Here is a 20643-nt window from a genome sequence, read left to right as displayed (position 1 = left end):
GGATAGCCTATTAGATTTGTTCAGTTTGACATAACCAGGACCAAGTAGTGGAAGTTGCAGGGAGGGGAATTTTAGCTTAATTTAAGAGAAAACTTCTCAGCAATCCATGCTGTCCCAAAGTGCAATGTACTACCTTGCAGTGAGTCACTCTGTCACTGACGAGTTTTAAGCAGAAGCTAAATGACAACCTGTTGAGAATTTACAGGTAGAGAAGAGCCCTGTTTTGGATAAAGCTTGTGCTAAATGACCATTATGTCCCTTTTAATGCTTTAACTCTTTAATTCTAGGTTGGAAGCTTGGTACGGAAAAGGCATGGGATTTAGAGTCAGAGGACCTAGGCTAGTATCCCAGCAAGGATACTAACTACCTATGGGAACTCGATTTTCACATCTGTAAATTTTAACTGTTGGATGAAAGGGTCTATTTCTTTTCTTCTCTGATAGGATTGGTACCTAAACAAGTGTCCACCTAGATTCGAATTATTCTTTATAAAGGTCGTCTGTCTCCTTCCCATATAGCAAAGCTTTTTTCCTTTCTCCTGCCTGGCTTTTTAGTTAGTGAAGAGCAGGAATGTGGCTAACATTTCCTTTGGCTCCTCCCTGATCAGGGAAGAGTACCTGCCCTTTAATGCTTCCCTCTACTGTGTATCCACATGGTCATGCCTCAAGGTGCCCCTACTGGGCATCTCTGGGTCCAGGAGGAAAAGAAAAACGATATCTTCTCTTTCCTATTTACCCCCCTTTTTCCCCCACCTCCACCCCAATAACTAGCCTTAGGGTGGAAAGGCCACCAAGGGAGGTATGAGAGGTATGACATCTCGTGTCAGGGAGGAGATAGCTTCTGTTGACAGAAAGTAAAGGCAAGTGAATGGGCAAAAGAGGTCACTGCAGGCAAAAAAGAGGACCAAGAATTCTGTCTCCGATCCCATACGCAGCTTGAAGAATCCCACAGGTTTTAGTCCCTTGAGGAAGGGACTTTCTTTTTCTCCTTTTTGACTTTGTGGCCCAAGTGCCTTGCACATAGTAGATCCTAAATAAATGTCTACCGGATGAATGAAAGGGAATGAATAAAGTCCCTTTCATGTTTTAGCCCAAGAAAAAGAATTGAGTATAGTCTTTGTGGAGAGACTGAAACTCATTGGTTTCTTCGTTTCTTCAGTCACGTGGCTTAGAGTGACATAGGTGGCCTCAAGCCCAAAAGGATTGTTTTAATGGGTCCAGATCAGGGTCAATGATATGCCAAAGGAACTAGCCTTGTCTGGGGTACTGGGCCCCTAAATCAAGAGCTTTCATTGACCACAGAAGCATCAGAATAAAGGTTAAATTCTTTCCAGAATTGAGTGTGTCCAATTGCTGTAAAACTGGATGAGAAGACAATTCAATTCAACTGAACTAACATTTATTAAATAACTACTACATGCCAGGCAGTATTAAGTGCTAGGAATAAAAAGACAAAAACAGAAATAGTCACCGTCCTCAAAGAGCTTACATTTTGTGGAGGAAGCATATTGCTTCCTGTACACAGATAAGTAAATATGAAATACATACAGAGTTAGTTTCGGAGTAGAGCACAGAGCACTAAAGAAGGGGGAGATCGGCAAAGGCCTTAGATGGGGCTGGAAATTCAGCTAAGCCTTAAATGGAGAAATAGATCCTAAGAGGTGGAGATGATGGAAAAGACCATTCTACACATGGGACCTGTGGAAAGTTATGGAGATTGGAAATGGAGGGTTATACTCAGGAAATGGCAATTAGGCCAGTTTTTCTAGAACACAATGTTTGTGAAGGGGTATGATGGGAAATAATATGTCTAGAATGATAAACTAGAGCCAGATTGGAAAGGGCTGTGAATTAAGTTAGGGTATTGCCCACGGTAACTGTGGGAAGGCTTTTGGCCAATGGCAGTGTTGAAAGAAAAAAAATTCTGTACATTGATGTAGTTTCAGAAGCGATTTTGCAGTTGCATCTTTTTCCATATCATAGCTAAATCATTCATGATGTATAGCCTGTTAAAGGGTAATCTAATTTCATCTCTCCAGAAACTGAGGAGGGGGCAAGTTGCTAGAAGTCTGGGGTGCCTGGAACTATGTTGGGGAAGGAGGGTGTTGGATTTATCAATCCCTGAACTGCCTCTCGTCAAGGACCTAATAAAATCTAAGCAATTCCTGGGGGGAAGATCTGGAAGTGATTTGGAATTGTATGATGATGAAACCAGATGCTAGAAATCATAAGCAAAATGGCATGTTAAATAATGAGTGACCAGGGTAGACACTAGGGAATGCGTGCTCCTGATCTTTGAAGGGAATTTTTATATTCTCATATTTTATAGCTCATTATGGCATACCTAGTTGCCACACCAGCCACAGACAGGCAGGTTTTTTGGTTGTTGTTTTTTTTTTTAAATTAAAATGCTGGTCCTTGAGTGAGCTGTCAGAACTGCTTTGAAAATAGCTAAGCCAGCATCCTCAGCATCCAATCAGGAGTAAGCAAGTGAAAAATATGTCCAGTCGCTATTAATGAGTCTCAAATGTCTTAGTAAATAGATGAGATTCTAGTCAATGTAGAATATATATTTTGGTGACTAATTTTGGAAACCTTTATGAATATGTTCCATTATTTTCATCAAAAAAGACTTATTACAAGGAATGGTTTCCAGCTTCCTTTTAAGAACTGTTCCCTACCAGCAATTTGGGGTAGTGGTATACGTGAGTGGGTGTGTATGTGTATAAAACTCTATCTATATATCTTTCTACACATATTAATATGTCATATATAGGTAACATTCTCTCTCTCTATAAAACATAAAACATTCTATATACTTACATAAGGGCAGTTAGGTGGTACAGTGGATAGAGCTTAGGGCCTGGAGTCAGCAAGGCTCCTCTTCCTGAGTTCAAATCTGGCCTCAGACACTTACTTAGCTATGTGACCCTGGGCAAGTCGCTTAATCTGTTTGCCTCAGTTTCTTCATCTATATATATATGAGCCAGAAAAGGCAATGGCAATCCACTCTAGTATCTTTGCCAGGAAAACTTAAATAGGGTCATGAAGAGTCAGATGTGGCTGAAAAATGACTGAACAGCTGAAATACATACATGTATATAAAGTGGTGTTTTTTCTCCACTTGATGTATTACCACTGCTAAAGAAAGTATAAAATGAGGTCAGGTGTCAGGATTATCCTTGGAGTTTTTATAATGTGCTAAATATAAAGATCATTTCATTTCCACCCAAATCCTCAAGTCACATTTCTTAAATACCAGTGAACCTTTGTATTATAGTGAATTAGAGAATGACAAATGATGTGTAATATTAAGAAAAGACTTTACAGGACATAATACTGTATTACTGGTGGTTTAAAAAGTAAAAATTGGGGACAGCTAGGTGGCACAGTGGATAGAGCACCGGCCCTGAATTCAGGAGGACCTGAGTTCAAATATAAACTCAGTCACATAACACTTACTAGCTGAGTGACCCTGGGCAAGTCACTTAACCCCATCGTCTAGCCAAAAATAAATAAATAAAATTTTAAAAAAATTTCACTTTGTTTTTCATTACTTGACTTTTGACAGTATAATTCATTGCTCATTTGACTAAACACTGGAATTTCCTTGGAGTGCTATTTGTAATCATTTTGGTAAGATTCACAAATTTACCAGGGGCTTGGAGTGGTGCTTTTTTTTTTTCCTTTCTCTTTTAAAACTGTCAAGCAGTTGGCAAAGCCAGGCACTCTAATGACTAAGCAAGATTAAAAAAAAAGTTTTATGAGACTTGCTGCAATCCTTCTGAAGGATCTATAAGAAACATCTGGCAAAGTGACTGAACACCATTTGTAGCCATGTGTATCATAGATTAATCATCAGGGATTCTGACTAACACTAACCGCTAACTCTTAATGAATGTCAAATGTGAACCTTTCTCACATCAATGACGTTTCGATATCACAGTTGCCCAGTTCATTATACAATTATGTGATTTACTTTACAGAGGATGTGGGGTGAGTTTTTTGTTTTGTTTTCTCCTTGCCTTAGCTCTTCATATTAGCGCTTCTGCAGCATACATGGCAGGATGTTAATAGTGTGGCCATCAATAGCTTAATAGGACCAGTTCTGTCATTCATCATCTGTCCAGCTCTGATTTCCCATTACTTCTATTCTTCTTTACTTGTATGGTTAGTCAAGCAGAAGAGTATACATATATGAAAACTATTCAATCAATTAATGCCTTCAAAAATCCAAGTGGAAGAAAGATTCCAAGTTAGGGTCTGCACCACTGAGGCATGGGGTCATATGTCCTAATTACAAATCATGGAGCTCAGAAAGACAGGGGTGACAGATGGACAACCTCAGTGCTGTTCTGACATTCATGACATAGCAAAAGTAACAGAGGAAACCCTCTAGCCACTTAAACATGTTGAATTGAAATGGTGGGTCTCTTATAGAAAAGTGTTGGAAAGATACAGACAAGAATCACAGGGGATGAGAAGATATTGATGGGTTACAATCTGTCCAACTGGAGGGAAATTACATACCTGTGAAGCAACATGGTATAGTAGATAGAGTGCTGGATTTGGAATCAGGAAAACCTAAGTTTAAATCTGGCCTCAGATACTAGCTGTATGACCCTGGGCAAATCACTTAAATTCTCTAGGTCTTATTTCATCTGGAAAATGAGAGTTAAATCTGACAAACCTTGAGTCCCCTTATACTTTTAAATCTATGATCCTATAAGATCATAGATCCATTGATTATGGATCAGTGGAACTGGACATGTAGAGAAAACTTATAGGGGTGGGGCACCATAGGTGACTCCAGGCTTTAGGGTGACTGTTGTGGAAGAGAGACTAGCCCCTCTGTTCTGCTTGGCCCTCAAGAACAGAATTAGGAGCAGAGAAAGGAGAAAACTTCTTATCAGTTAGAGCTATCCCAAAATGAAAAGAGCTGTTCCAGAAGGTGTGGGGCTGGGGTAGGGGGAGGGGGGAAAACCCTGTCACTAGATTCTCCAAGGGGAGTCTGGGTGATCACTAGTAAGAAATGTTGCCCAGAGGATGCCTGTTTAAGAATGTTTTGGACTGGCACCTCTAAATAAGTCTCTTGTAACTCTAAGGTTCTGTTCTGCAAAGTATGAAACATGACTGTCTACCTTGGTATCCATCTGGTTCTGTCTTAATCAAGCCTTTTCACACCTGGTTAAAGTTATTTGCAAACTAGATCTGCTGTGCTAACCACAGAGGCAAGGTGTGCTCTTTGCTGGGTTGGACAAGAGTAAAATCAGAAACAGATGAGCTAGCCAGCATTCCACCAGAAAAAAAAATATATTATTATTTCAAAGCATTCCCCTTCTAGGAAAACACTGCCACATAAAACTCCAAGAGCTCAGTAGGAACAAACTACCCCCAGAAATTCAAAAAGACTAAAAGCTCTAGCATTTAACTGTAATCTCCTGTTGGGACCACAATTCAAGAAGACTCGCAGAGAAATGGGAACCAGGTGAAATAAACCACAAGCAAAGGCAGCATTAGGAGGGTCATTTAGAGTAGTAAGGACTGTTAAAGGTTGCCAATGAAACTGTCACTCCCTAGGGTATCAAACATGTCCTTAGGGTTATGGGTCAAAAGACTCAGAACAATTACCACATTACAAAGGCAACCTGGGCCATGTCTATCCAACAGAGCACCTCTCAGTTTATGGCCATCCTATAATCCATGAAATTTAATCACAAATTCAAGAATTTAACCTCTCTCAAGACCCCCCTGTTCTACTGGAGCCATCAGACAAGATAGGGAGGGAATAGCCATAAGTTCCTTAACTGTAATCGTTGAACATATCCATTCAGATATCATTGCTTACAAGAAGAACCTGATAGATAAGACTTAATTTGAGTTTGTGCCCCATGCAGGGAAGCCGAGAGAGAGAGAGAGAGAGAGAGAGAGACAGAGACAGAGACAGAGAGAGAGAGACACAGAGAGAGACAGAGAGAGAGAGATCTATCTGTGGCTTTATTCCTCTTGGCAGACCACTAATCGCCCTTTGAAGAGAAAGATGTCAGGAAAGCAGGAAAAATGTAGGTGTGGAAGGAAGTTCTGAGCTATAGGGAGCAGCCTACACTAGGGAAGGGGGCTGACCACTGACAGATACTTGTAAATACGTTGGCAACTACATTGCAAGTTAGTGAACAGAGGGAGGATGTCCATTGCTCATTAATGTAAGCCAGTTCCTCTCAAGCACATTCCCTTCCCAAGGAGGAGAAGAGGGAAAAAGAGGGTTTGAATAGGCAATTATGTTTGTACTCTAATTAGAGAAGCCCCACAGAGACATGTGGATCAGGTGAAATGCATGGCCAACAATTGCACCACATCCAATAACATATGGAGGCCACATTAGCCAGGATTTTCCAGGTTTAAAAGGGACCATGACGAGTTGCTGGTGAATAATTCATCTGCCTACAACCTTATTGTCTTTAGACAGACTTGTCAGTCGTCAATTGAGAAGTACTCAGGCAAGCCTCTGGGGTTTGGGAAGTCTATAGCTGACTTATATAGGCTATCCAGGAAGTTTTGTTAGCATAGGGATGCCTCTGAGTTTCTCCCCTAGTGTACAGACCAGAAGAAAGGACCAAAGGGAAGAGGGGTAGGAGAGAAAGTTGTGATGTATGTGCATTTCCCTCCCCCCAGCATTTTTTGTGCTATGGCTATGCTTGGTATCTCCCTTCAGCCAAGAAGGATCAATTTCCAGTAACGGCTGAGTCTGTAAGGATGACACTCAGACGTAGCCCTGACAGCATTTCTGTAGAACAGCCTCCACCCACTTTAGAGGGTGTGTGAGGGCCCTAGATGTAACGGCTCCTAGCATATATACATAATCTTTTAACCAGCAAGGTAACACCCTACTGTCAGCCTGTCTATGTGTTTTGTTAATAAGGATAGACATGCCAGGTAACTATGCTCAAATCAACCATAGAAGAGTTATTGCCACCTACATTGTAGCTCTGGAGAGCCCTCCAGAGCATACTTGACATACTAATGACAGATAAGTCCAGAGGAAATGCTTTTCAAGTTATCTTAGGAAAAATGCCATTCCAGTTCATAAACACAGTGATGACACACTTTCCTATCTGTACCCCGAAATTCTGTGACTAAAACCCGGTGATCCCAATTATAGTGGTAGGGAGCTGCTTTGACCCCACTCCATAATTCCTGATAAAAAATGAACAAAGAGAAGGTTCAGATAGAGCAGCACAGAGGATACTTTTGTTTGCCTTATAAAAGGTAAAGGTCTGGGCAGTAGTAGAAAAAGGCAAGTCTTGGGATATTTCCCTATTGGTAATTCAGTTGTTAACCATGAAAAGATACATTGAGTGATGGCAAATTTTGTTGTCCAGATTTCTGCAACAGTTTATTCCAAAGCATCCTGAGTTGAGCTTCTGCACTGTCCTTTCACGATGATTTTCTAAAGGCTCATTGGGCAAGATGGAAATACCCCTGAGAGCTTCCAGGATCAACTCCCAGATTGAGTCTTCAGAATCAGCTTCTTTGATCTGTGGGAGTTGTTTGCAATAAAAGCTTCAGATTTAGTCCACTATCGTGTGGCTGCTTTAAAAAGAATGCAGATGTGAGGGGTGAATACATGGAAATTCTTTAGAGCAATTGGTACAATACATATGCCTTCATTAGTCTTCTTTGGACACATTTACCATAGTGTATATGGGCAAAGCAATAAAAGTTGACATGACATTCAGTCAAAAACCATCCAGAACAGAAATCTCAGAATGTCTTTCTGGAAATGATATTGATCATGCCCTAATATTTTGGCTTATCTAATTTTCCAGACCAACCTACTTAGGCCCATTAGTTAAGAAAAGTATGCAGTATGGGGAAAAGGAGTGTTATTTTGATTTTTTGGTGGACTTCCAGGACCTCAGCAATGTGGGTACTTCCTTCAAAAACTCCTATGATTACCCATCCATGGCTGTCCATGTCATCCCATAAATCTGTCACAGAGGGTCCACTTAACATGTGGGCTGTTTTCTAGATCTCTCAACATTGTCTGGATACAATGAAGAACATGCAAGATGTCCATCAGTTATTTAGTCATTCCTTATTCTCTAAGCATTTTTTCTATCCACATATTATTGTGTGCTACTCCTCCTTCATAATGTTGCAGTCTGGCACTAAAACACAGATTAAAATGTCATAATCCCAAGGGCATTGTTTCATTAGAGTTTGAAATCTGCCCAATCACTTGTGTATATTTAAGGAATGAGTTGTAGGAGACAAAACCGACAACAACAACAAATGTTTCCAACAACAGATTCATCCAATGAATATAGAAAATTGAGTCACTCAGTGGCAGCCCACTCTGATCTGTACAATAATCATTGAAGCTGCAATATAAAAAAGAAATTAAAGGATATTTTGATGCATTTTGCTTTTAGGACTTCATACACACCATAACAATTTCAGTTACAAAGTCCATATGTTCCTTTCCTAAGTAGGGAAGAAAAAAAATTTTTAAATCACGAAAAAGGAGGAGAAAGCGCTTGGGATGAAAGAATTGAGGCATCTGGGAGGCCTTTATTATACCATGTTGGAAGATGAGAATTAAAAAAGGATTAGATGGCTTGGTTTCTAGTGTCTGCACCAGCTGACTGAATGTAGAGACCATCTTAGCCAAGTACAAATTTTTTTTTTTGTTTGTTTCTTAATACTGTGGCTCCTGATGCTGGCATCCGTATTTTGACACTTTTGCTGTACTTCCCATGGGGAAGGAGCCCCAGCTACACATAGCCAACATTCCTCTTATGTGAGAAACTGAACCTCTGATCAGCAACAGGGTTGTATACCTTTTGTAGGAGGCCAGGGGATGCGGGGTGGAGAGCAAGCAATATCCCTTAGACAGTTTCCAGCATTTTCCCCATCCATCTCTCCAGCCACAAAGCTCCCATTTCAGCCTTAGCTTCTAATGTATATAGTCTTGGTGCCAGGAGTCTGGGCAGATGGTCTTTGGCAAGAGCTGTTATTACTGGATAGCCTGATTACCCCCATGCTTGGGCTTTTATTTGTGGCAGTGGTCTACATCTGTTCCCCCTTGGGGTGACTTGAACAAGAGAAACATATGGACCCAAATGATTCAAGGGGGGACTCTGGCAAGCCCATCTCTCTTTGAAGCTAAATTGTCTCTAACTCTTATCAAATGTCCCCTCCAATCAGATCTGTAAGTTTTCATTTCCTGGTTTGCAGGCAAGCAAGAATTGTCTAGAAGGGGCCATTCTCTGTAGGAGAACAGGAAGTCCCTGAAATTCAAGTGAAAATAGGGTATTTTAGTTACAAATTCTGCTCCTTTTCCACCAGACCTCCCACTCTGCTCTAATTGCTGACCCCTCTGCAGGATTCACAGTATCTGAAGTGCTATTCAGCAATGTTTCTAGGGCCTCCTGAAAGGGTGGAGTTCAGTACCCAGTCCCTCATTAGAATAGGCCCACTTCTCATTATAATATTCACTCTCTCGTTAATTGTTAACCAATTGGAGTTGATTTCCACGTGTTGGAAATACACTCTCTTCCAAGGGTAGTCTTGCCAAACAGTCTCCATGATTCATCTTTGATTTATAAGAGAAAGCCAAATGACCATCATTTTATTAATTATCTGCTAGCCATAATTAATAAAATTCATTATTAATTGCGAAGGCGTAATTAAAAAGAATGTTTGTAACTACTACAAATAGTTGGACCACATAACACTTTGTCTTTAGTATCTAGTTTAAAGAGGTGGGTAGAGTTCCCAGCCTCTGCTAAGTTACTGTCTTCCACCCTAGTGTATACCAGTGGCCTGGACCAGTGGTATCAAGTTCAAACAGAAACCTCACCTCCAAACTGTATGAAGGACAGCTGGGTGGTGCGATGGATAGACTGCCTGGCTCAGAGTCAGGAGGACTCGTCTTCCCGAGTTCAAATCTGGTCTCAGACACATACCAGCTGTGTGATTCTGGGCAAGTCACTTCACCCTGTTTGCCTCAGTTTCCTCATCTATAAAATGAGCTAGAGAAGGAAATGGCAAACCACTCCAGTATCTTTGCCAAGAAAACCCAAATGAGGTCACAAAGAGTCAGATACAACTGGAAATGACTAAACAACAACAAAACTGAGTGGGGCTACATATTGACTTAGAAAACCATGTATTAACATTATCTATGTTCTATTTTATTTTCATTTACTTTGTTAATTATTTCCCAGTAACATTTTAATCTGGATCAGGAGTAGCATCCGTATTTGACATCTCTGGCCTAGATATTGAAGAGCCCTGGATTTGGAAGCAGAAGACTTGAATTGGTCTCTGGCATTTGCCATCTGTTCAACTTTGGAGAAATCACTTCTCTCTTCAATCTCCTTATGTATAAAATGAAGGAATTAGAGTACCAGGAAGATGCCTTCCAAATCTGCATTTATGTTTGTAGAATACCCATCACCAAACACTTAAATGCCTTCTTTGTGTTCAGCACTGGGGAATCTTTGAGGCCTTTACAATCTGGATCTGGCCAAGCAGACAACATATGTATTCATATAGGTATATAGGCAGCTTGGTGGTGGAGGACAGAGCACCATACCTGGAGCTCGAAACTGGTCTCAGATACTTCTCAATGTGTGATCCTGGGCAAGTCACTTAAATCTCTGTGTCTTAGTTTACTAAGCTGCAAAATATATAGTAATAGGATCTACCTCCCAAGGTTTTTCTGAGGATAAACTGAGCTAATATTTGTAAAGCACTTTGCAAACCTTAAAATGCTGTATAAATGCTACCTATTCCTAGATATTACTATTATATTGTTGTTGAGTTGGTTTTTTTCACTTGTGTCCAACTGTTTGTGACCCCATTTGGGGTTTTCTAGGCAAAGACACTGGAGTGGTTTGCCATTTCCTTCTCTGGCTCATTTTACAGATGAAGAAACTGAGGCAAAAAGGTTTAAGTGACTTATCCAGGGTCACACATCTAGTAAGTGTCTGAGTCTAGATTAGAACTCAGGAAGATGAGTCTTCCTGACCCCAGGCCTGGCGCTGTAGCCACTGCACTATCTAGCTGTGGCCCATGGATTTAAGATATACTGTACATATATTTTCATTAAGGATTATAGATTCAAAGCTGGAAGGAGCCAGAGCCCCAGGTTATCATCACCCACCCATCCCCCATTTCATAGGTAAAGATACTGAGGCCCAGAGGGTTCGAGCAGTTTGCTTAAGGTCAGGTACTAAGTAGAAGAGCTGGTATGTGAATGCATGTCTTCTGCCTCAAAATCCTGTGCCCCACTGGATCTTACTGCTTTTTACTGCTATACTCCTTCCCACATTTCCGGGGAAGTGCTTCAAATCCTTTTACCAGGCTGAGAGATGGGTTTGTGCTAAGACGGTTATAGTCTCTCTTGGTCTCTGTGGTCAACCACAACCCATATTTGCAAACTGGTCAGGCTTTGATATGCATGTGATCTGTACTTCTCCATCTCTATGTAAAAACATGTAAAAAAATAAACCCTCAAACATTGGCCTCATCAGTATCATGCTGTAACCAGCTGAGCGGCCATGTTAGTCCTTTGCCAAAGAAAAATGGTACCTCAGAGGACCAATAGGGGAAAAAAATGCTGGTTGTTTGCATTATGCTGGCCACTGGGGTAACTTCTGCAATCCCCTTCTCCCTCAACAAAACCTTCTGCTGACTCCCTTTGTAGACACAACGTCTGGAGACATTTGCTCAGCCGGGTTTGATTGTTTTCCACACACAGTCCCAAATTATATCTATTTAAATCTCACTCTGGTTCTCAGATATGTGCTGAGGGACTTAGCAAAGAGGAGGCAAAAGGTAATAATGATTATGATAATGCAGCACATGCATTCTCTCCTGAAACCATTCCAGCAGCTCTCCTCCAAAGTCACTGGTGGCACCAGATCTTGTTCTGGGAGCTTGTACAGGAACAATTCTCAGGGAGATAAGAGTTAGGGGTTACAAACTGGCTTGTTTCTAATCTTAGGGGAACCATAGTCTTTACTATAGCTCTCACCCAAGGCATGGACTGGAGTCATATTTTTCTCCTTTCTAAGGACTTCAGACCTAGGGAAATTAACATTGATACCAGTTATACAGGAATTGGGAAATTATTTATCTAACCAAATTATTTATCTAACCCATTCCATTTTAGGGACCCCAAAAGCTTGGGAGCTAAAATTGTCATGGTTTTTATTTTTTATTTTAATTTTTAAAAATTTTATTTGTTTTCAATTATATGTAAATGAAAATTTTAAACGTTCTTTTTTTTTAATTTGAGTTCCAAATTCTCTTCCTCTCTCCCTCCCTACTCCTTGAGAAAGCAAGCAATTTGATATAAATTATATATATGCAGTCACGACATGGCTTTTCAACTGTAACTGTCATCAATCACAATTTTCAAAAATATTTTCTTAAAGATTTGCCAGCCTTTTAGGCTTACCATGGACCTCTGTGCAGCGATAATAATGATTTTCATCATATAGATTGTTTTTAAGAACCTTTGCCTTTCTGTAAATGAGATTAAAATGTAGGGGGTGGAGGTGGGGGACCTTGTAAAAGAAGCAATATAATTATATTTCAGGAAATCTTCAATTAATTCAACTTCTTTGTATTATGTTTAGAGTTCATAAATACCATGGTCTATATGTTATAATTTCTTATCAAAAGTTGCTTACAGGGGCAGCTAGATGGTGCAGTACATAGAGCGCTTTCGCTGGATTCAGGAAGATCTGAGTTCAAATGTGGCCTCAGACACTTGACAAGTAACGTTGTGACCCTGGGCAAGTGACTTCATCCCATTGCCTTGCCAAAAAAAAAAAAAATTTGCTTACAGATTTTTTTTTCTTTTTTACAAATTGGGTACATGAATAGCAACAACAAAAAAAGTAGCAGCCATGATGTCACTTTCAAAGGACCAGCACTCTGTAAGTTCATAGGATTTAAACCTAGAAGAGATATTAGACAACCATAAGTAGAATATAAGCTCCATGAGATCAGGGATTGTTTTCCACTTTTGTATTTGGATTCCCAGTAACTAGAACATAGTAGGTGCCTAATAGATGTTCACTGAATTGAATGTCAAATTTCATTGACTCATCTTCCTCTTTTAACTGGCTTATTCAGAAATGGAAGGCTTCACTTGACTCAAAGCCTGCTTTGTGCCCACAATACATTTTTAAGTTTAATTAAAATTTAAATCACTTTTCAAGTTTAGGCAGTCAACAAAGCAATAAATCAAACTGCCTGATTTGTAGGTCAGCCAATTTCTGAGGTATAAATCGACCGTCTCGAACTTGAACAGGGGTTCCAGCACATCCCTGACTATAGGAGATCTAAAGGAGGGAAAGAGACTGGGGAAATGCATTGAACATTACCTTTTCACAACTTTGACCTTATTGACATACCGCCCCATAGGGTAGCGTGTCAGTAGCCTTTCTGTATCATCTCCTAGGATTCTTTTAAACAATGCATAATTCCACAGTAGATAGAGATGAATGGCAATTGGATGAAGAAACACTAAGGAATTAGCTTGTGTAGGCTCTGGTGTTAGATGTTTAGACAGTTGTCTAGTGATGATAAAGAATAATGTTTGCTCCATTAGGGGACAATCTGTGGAAACTATTAGAGGTCTGTGTTCAGTTTCGTCATGATAGAGGAAATGCAGTCACATTTAAGGGCCCAGGATATGAAATCAGAAGATATGGGTCTTAATCTCAGCTTCATCTGTGTGTCCTTGAGCAAGGTCACTTCAAAGATAAGCAGAAGCATGATTCATCAGAAAGTATCTTTGGCTTTACAGTCAGGGGATTTGGGTTCAAACCCTGCCTCTGATGCTTATTGCCAATGTGCCCTTGGGTAAATCATTTGCTTTCACTGGGCTTCAGTCTTCTCAACTATAAAATGAGAGAGTTTGATAAGATGGTCATCCAAGTTCTTTCTGGCTCTCGATCTATGATCCCATCATCTTTTGGGGCCTTGGTTCTGTTCTCTGTAATATGAGGAGGTTGAGTGAGTATCCTTCCAGCTCTAAATTCCATAGTCCCATGATCTGTTCCAAGGATCTCCTTTCTCCATTTTCATCCAGTCAGTCATGGTCATGAGAAACAGAAATGTGCTCATCTTCTACTGATTTTTCTATTAGGTATTTTTTAAATGAACCATACCTGGGTTACAGAACTCTCCAGAAATGAGCCCCATCCAAGAGACTATTTGTTTTTGAGATCCTCTAAAGGGCAAATTCGAACATTTCATTTGCCAAGAAAACCACAAATGGAGTCACAAAGTGTTGGACACAACTGAAAAAAAAACTGACTCAACAACAGTATGTATAATATAATAACAATGTAATATACAATAATTATCTTATAATAACAATAGATTCCACTACTTAGATTGTGGAGATAAAAAAAAATAAAAATTAGAGATAATAAATCCCAACTCCTACATCTTATAGCCAAGGATCCTGAGGTCAGAGATGTTAAGTGAATTGCCAACAACAAAGAGGGAGGACAGCTGGGATTTGGACACTCAGCTCCTCTGACTCCAAAATCATTTCCCTTTCTACTCTATCACAGTGTAGTTATTCTAGATGACCATTCAGATTTAGTAGAATGACAGTTTCTTAAGAGTAAGGCATCATTTGGTTTTTGTCTTTATATCTCTGGTACCTTGCAAATAAGTAGGTAATTGATAAGTATTTGGTGAATTAAACTGAAGAGTTCTTTCCACCTCACAGGAATTTTTCAAGCAGTAGGTAGATGATCTCTTGCTGAGTGTGTTGAAGTAGAGATTCTCTTGTGGGGTATGAGTTGGACTAGGAGGCTGCTGAGCTCCTTTTTAACTGAAATTCTGTGATTCTCTAACCCTTTACAATTTTAAGTTTCTGTGGTTCTGTCATCAGCTAGCTCCCATTTTGGTGAAATTAAAAGGCACATTGTTTTCTTTAGTCATTACTGAAGACTGTTAAGACTTTATTGTCTTGCTTGGCTCAGAGCGATGTTCTTGAATTCTTTTTTTGTGGAATAGGTTCGGCAGGAGACATATCTTTTAGAGCTCATATCTTCTACACCTCTTCAAATCTAAAATCAGCATCAGTAGCAGGGATCACTTGGATAGAGAGTTGTGGACTTGGTGGTTGTTGTTTTTAGCACAATAAGGATATACTGACAGGAAATAAAAATAAAGCATCAGGCTGCCAAATCCTGGGCCTTTCCAGTAAAGGAAAAATGAGAATGTCATTATCCCCTTTCTTACCTCCTTCCCCTTCCTACTCTTTACCTCCTACATATACACTTCTCGCCAGCTAGACTCCCACATAGAGACATTCAGCTAAGGTGGAGGGTGGCATTGCTGTCAGAACAACAGGAGAGATGGTGATTATGACATCAGGTATTTCTAGCTGAGGCGAGTGCACACACACACACGCGCACACACACACACACACACACACACACGCTCACGTAGAGTTAGTTCTTTAGAATCTTCAGTTCAGCCCTCTTCTCAGCAGAGGTGGTGAACTGTAAGTGCAGAATGAGGCATACAGTCTCAGATGTGGCTATGTGTTGATTTGTTTTCCTTAACTGTATTTTGTTTCCAGGGATGGTTTGGTAGGGGATGTGGGGAGGAGGATGAAATAGAGAAGTCAGTCAGTAAACATTCATCAGGCATGTACTATGTGTCAACCTTTGTGCTAAATAAACACCAAAAATATAAAGAAAGGTTAAAGAACAAACAAACAAACCAAAACACAGTCCCTCTAACGGGAGAGACAGCCTGCAAGTAGCTATGTACAAATAAGCTACATATAGAACAAATCTGAAATAATCAACAGAGGGAAGGCACTAGACTTAAAAGGGGAAAGACTTCTTGTAGAAGGTGGGATTTTAGCTTGGACTTGAAGGAAGACAGGGAACCCAGGAGGTGAAGATGGGGAGGGGGAGCATTCAGGACAATCCCATTGTTGGGAGATGGATCATCTTGTTCAAGCAACAGCAAGTAATGTAATAAGGGTAACAGGGGCAGCTGGGTGGTGCAATGGGTAGAGTACTGGCCCCAAAATCAGGATGACCAGAGTTCAAATTCAGCCTCAGACACTTATTAGCTGTGTGATCCTGGGCAAATCACTGAACCCCAATTGCCTCTAAAACAAACCAGAAAAAAAGTAATAAGTGGCACAATGGATAAACCTCAGCTCTGGGCAAGTCACTTAATCCTTCAGAGCCTCAGTTTCCCATCTATAGAATGAGAGGGTTGAACTTGATGGCCTCTCAGGTGCTTGCTACCTCCAAATCTATGATCTTGTGAATTCTTTTTTAAGCCCTTGCAGCTAAACTTCTCAGTATCAGATCATCAAGACTTGCACACCAAGGGAGAGGAGGTAATCATGTTAGTCCACATTAGTGAGATTTAGGAATACATGAAAACCAGAACTGACATTGATCTATCACAAAGCAAGTTCCAAACCAAAGAGGAAAACTCAGTGCTTTGAAGATTTCCATCTGTCGATGCGCTTCTCACCATTGAGAAGTTCAGTGATTCAAGAGCCTCCCTTCTTCTCTTTTTCATGGAGCTCCCATGATAAAGGAGGTTACAGAGGGCTTTGCAGAGTTTACTGCTATTGTAGATATTACTAGTTAGCCTGAAAATTGGGACTGATACCTTTTCTGCTGACTGTCAGGTGATTCTGAACTGAGTCAGGAGACCTGAGTTCAGTGATGAACCCATTGGCTTATTCTTTAATCTCTCAATTCAATTCAACAAACATTTTTTTTTTGTACAGAGGATGCATTTAATGGACAGAATTAAATACACTACATCAGTTACTGAAAATCTGGGATATTTCCCCCCTCCCTAAAATTTCCCTGAGATATTATTATATTTTCCACTAACAGTCAAGGGGATGATGGGACTAGAGTATTTATGATAAACTCCGCTACTATAGTAAAGGAGAAACTAGCCTACTTGAATATTAATGAAAAGTATTTCTTTGAGTCAAGAGAGCCAAAAAAAGATAGCAGTAGAACAACTAAAAGATAAAAGGGCTTATTTTAAATATATCCGTAACTTAAATTCAAAACAAAATAAAGGCCACAGAGATTTACAAGTCTGAGGCTGGTATCTGATTGCCATAGTAATTTTAAGAACTTCCAAGAAAGCTGCTAACAGGTCTCTACTCTGTAGCTCCCTCTGTGTATACAGCTACATTGTTTCCACACAAAAAATTTAATTTTTAAAATTTAAATTTAAACCCAATTCTTGCTGAGGGCAGCTAGGTGGTACAGTGGATAGAGCACCAGCCCTGAATTCAGGAGGACCTGAGTTCAAATCCAGCCTCAGACACTTGACACTTAATAGCTGTGTGACCTTGGACAAGTCGCTTAACCCCATTTCCTACAAAAAAAAAAAAAGAAAAAGAAAATATAAACCCAATTTTTGCTATGTTCAGACTTTCATCTAAAATGTTACTAAAATCATGATTAGAAATGATATTTAGGAGTTAGTATATTTCTATCTAGTAGCAACATACTGATACTGATAAATTCAAGGACATTAAATTAGTGTTATTGAGAATAAGGACCCATATCTTTGAGTGTTTAACAGAAATTGCAGCAAAGACTATATTCTTTGTCCTTCCTTTCTTTGACTGGACTTAAGTCAAGGAGAAAAGATTCATCATTTAGTTTGTGCTCAGGCCCTGCCTGGCTCACGGTTCACACAGAGAACTTATTTCTTGGATTAAGAAACTTCATTGTGAGACTTGAGATATAGTGGTTTGGAAAATTTTCTTAGCTTCTCCTGGGTTTGAAGTCCACGACTCAGTAAGGAAGTGAGGGCCATTGGAGGCAGGTGAATGGGCCTTGGATATGGGATCTGATAATGCAATTCTATTTCAATTCTTGCTGTGCATTCATCTAAACATTGTTTAATTAGTTCCGAATCCATAAGATTTTTGTTTTTCTGGAACAACATTCTGGCTTCATTTATAATGTACTGCTTTTCTCTGACGGTGTCTTCCATCTGCCCCTATGCTGCATGCCACCTCCTTGCAAGCCTGAAAATCCTGCGGTACAGGCTGAGGACTTCTTGTCACATTGCTGTTGCTATCTCTTACTCTCACACTGTGTCCATCATGCCTGCCCCTCCCCCTCCCCCTCCACAGTGAGGAGGAGAGGAGGGAGTGTCGGGAGTCCTGTGGAACCAATGGGGACAGACCAGGGTCTGGCCTCAACAAACATTTTTAAAGCACTTACTTTGTGCCATATGCTGCCAAATCTTTGGGATATAGACAAAAGCAAAGCCAATCCTGACCTCATGGATCAATTCTATTAGGAAATACAATGTGCAAACAGGTAAATAAAACCTTCTGTTTCCCCTGCTATTTGTGACATAAGGCCAGGGATATTTCAATAAATATTTAACAACCGGCTCTCCAGCTGGGGGAATATGCCTATGATACCACTTTGAAATTTAATCTGCATCATTGGCATTTAATCTACCACTGTATTAAGTCTAGATAAACAACAAAACAATAAACCAATCCATGATTTGTAGCATTTGACCATTTCTGAGGTTAAGTGCTCACACTGAAAATTTAACAACCAGCTCAAGCTGGTAAGCTGGTAAGCACTGGTTCCAGCACACCTCTTGCATAGGACAGATAATTCCAATCTATCTTCTACAGTGGAAAATATATAGTTAAGTATTTTGCTTTGTTTTGTTTTACAAAACTGAGGCATCCCAAACCAGTAGATAGAAAGAATGGGAACGCAGCTGGGTAAGGAAGCCCTCGGTCCCAGTCCCTCTTCTACCGCATAGGGGCTGTGTGATCCTGAGCAAGACAGTCACTTTAACCTTCTCAGTGCCCCAGGCTTGTACTTTGAAGAACAGTTGCTATCTCTCTTGGTAAATACGGAAGTCCTTACTGAGCTTCTCACAGACACACACCAAGGAAGTCAGAAATGGAAATAATTTTGGCTTCAGTGCTCGTCACTGTATCCATTCCTTTGGCCAGACTGTCCCTGTGTCTGGAACATAACTCTCTCTTCACATCTCCCCTTGAGAATCCTTAGCTTATTTTAAAATTCAATTCAAGTACTACTACTTCTTATGGGAAATCTTCTGTTTTTAGAGCTTTCCCCTTCCTCAAATTATATTGCACTTGCTTGTGTCAAGCTCATCTCTTTTCCCCTTGAATGTTAGTTCCTTGGGGAAAGAGGGGGTCAACTTAAATTTTTTTTTCAAATAGCAAGTTTTTAACAATCTGCCTTTCAAACTAATTTTCCCTTCCCATTTAACAAATGAAAAACAATAACAACCCCCAAAACTAATTCCTCAGGACATAAATACAAAGTTTGGAGCAACAAATTCCCACATTAGCCATGTGATGGACTTCTTAAACAAGTGGATCAATACTTCTTTCCTCAAATTCCTCACTAAACATCAAAAGGCACCTAGATGGTGCAGTAGGTAGAGTGCCAGAATCGGAGTCAGAATGACTCATCTGCATGAGTTCAAATCTGGTGTCAGACACTTACTAGCTATGTGACCTGAGGCAATTCCCTTACCCTTGTTTGCCTCAGTTTCCTGATCTGTAAAATGAACTGGAGAAGGAAATGGCAACCACTCCAGTATCTTTGTCAAGGAAACCCCAAATGAAGGGGTCATGAAGAGTTAGACATGACTAAAATGACTGAACAACAGCAAAACATTCATACCTGGATCCCCAACAATTTGGCTTCTGCCCACACCATCCTGCTGAAGTTGGCCTCTTTAAGGTTACCAGTGTCTCCCTAACATCCAGATCCAAAGACTTTTATATTAGTCCTCTTCTACATTACTGACCCATCCTCATTCTGCTAGAGACTCTTTCCTCCCTTGGCTTTGATCACATTACATGGACCATCATGGTTTTTCTCCTTCCTCTCTGACCACTCCTTACCCATTAGAACAAAAACTTCTTGTGAGCAGGGACTGTACTATTTTTTATCTTTGTATCTACTGCACTTTGTATAGTAATGGGAATGTCATAATTATTAAATCTTCACAACCATTAGAAATGACAAATGCTGGAGGGAATGCAGGAAGGAAAATAGGTACACTAATAAGCTGTTGGTGGATTGTCAACTGGTCCAACCATTCTGGAGAGCAATTTGGAACTATGCCCAAAGAGCAATCAAACTGTGTATACCCTTTGATCCAGCAATACCACTACTAAGTCTCTATCCCAAAGAGATCAAAGAAAAAGGAAAAGGACCTATATTTTAGCAGCTTTTTTAGTGGCAAAGAATTGGAAATTGAAAGGATGTTCATTAATTGAGAAATGGCTGAACAAGTTGTGGTATATGATTGTGATGAGCTATAAGAAATGATGAGGGGGGTGGTTTCAGAAAAAACATACAAGACCTATATGAACTGATACAATGTTGTAATGATGATCAACCATGAAGAACTTGGTTACTCTGATCAATACAATGATCTAAGACAATTCCAAAGGGCTCATGATGAACAAAATGATGTCTACCTTCAGAAAGAGAACTGATGAACTCTGAGTGCAAACTGAAGTATAATTCCTTTCTTTCTTTCTTTCTTTCTTTCTTTCTTTCTTTCTTTCTTTCTT

General features: G+C 40.0%; 1 protein-coding gene and 1 pseudogene across 2 annotated transcripts in view; one reads left to right on the top strand and one right to left on the bottom strand.

Annotated features, from left to right (window-relative positions):
• RNF150 (ring finger protein 150) overlaps window positions 1-20643 on the top strand; it is a 337900-nt gene that overhangs the window by 132446 nt on the left and 184811 nt on the right. The window lies entirely within an intron of this gene.
• LOC114046477 overlaps window positions 17763-20643 on the bottom strand; it is a 29157-nt pseudogene continuing 26276 nt past the window's right edge.

This window comes from Vombatus ursinus, unplaced genomic scaffold (genome assembly GCF_900497805.2).
Source record: "Vombatus ursinus unplaced genomic scaffold, bare-nosed wombat genome assembly UNPS02014784.1, whole genome shotgun sequence".
NCBI classification, from domain to species: domain Eukaryota; kingdom Metazoa; phylum Chordata; class Mammalia; order Diprotodontia; family Vombatidae; genus Vombatus; species Vombatus ursinus.
The sequence above is the reverse complement of the archived record's forward strand: the minus strand, read 5'-3'. Positions and strand labels throughout refer to the sequence as shown.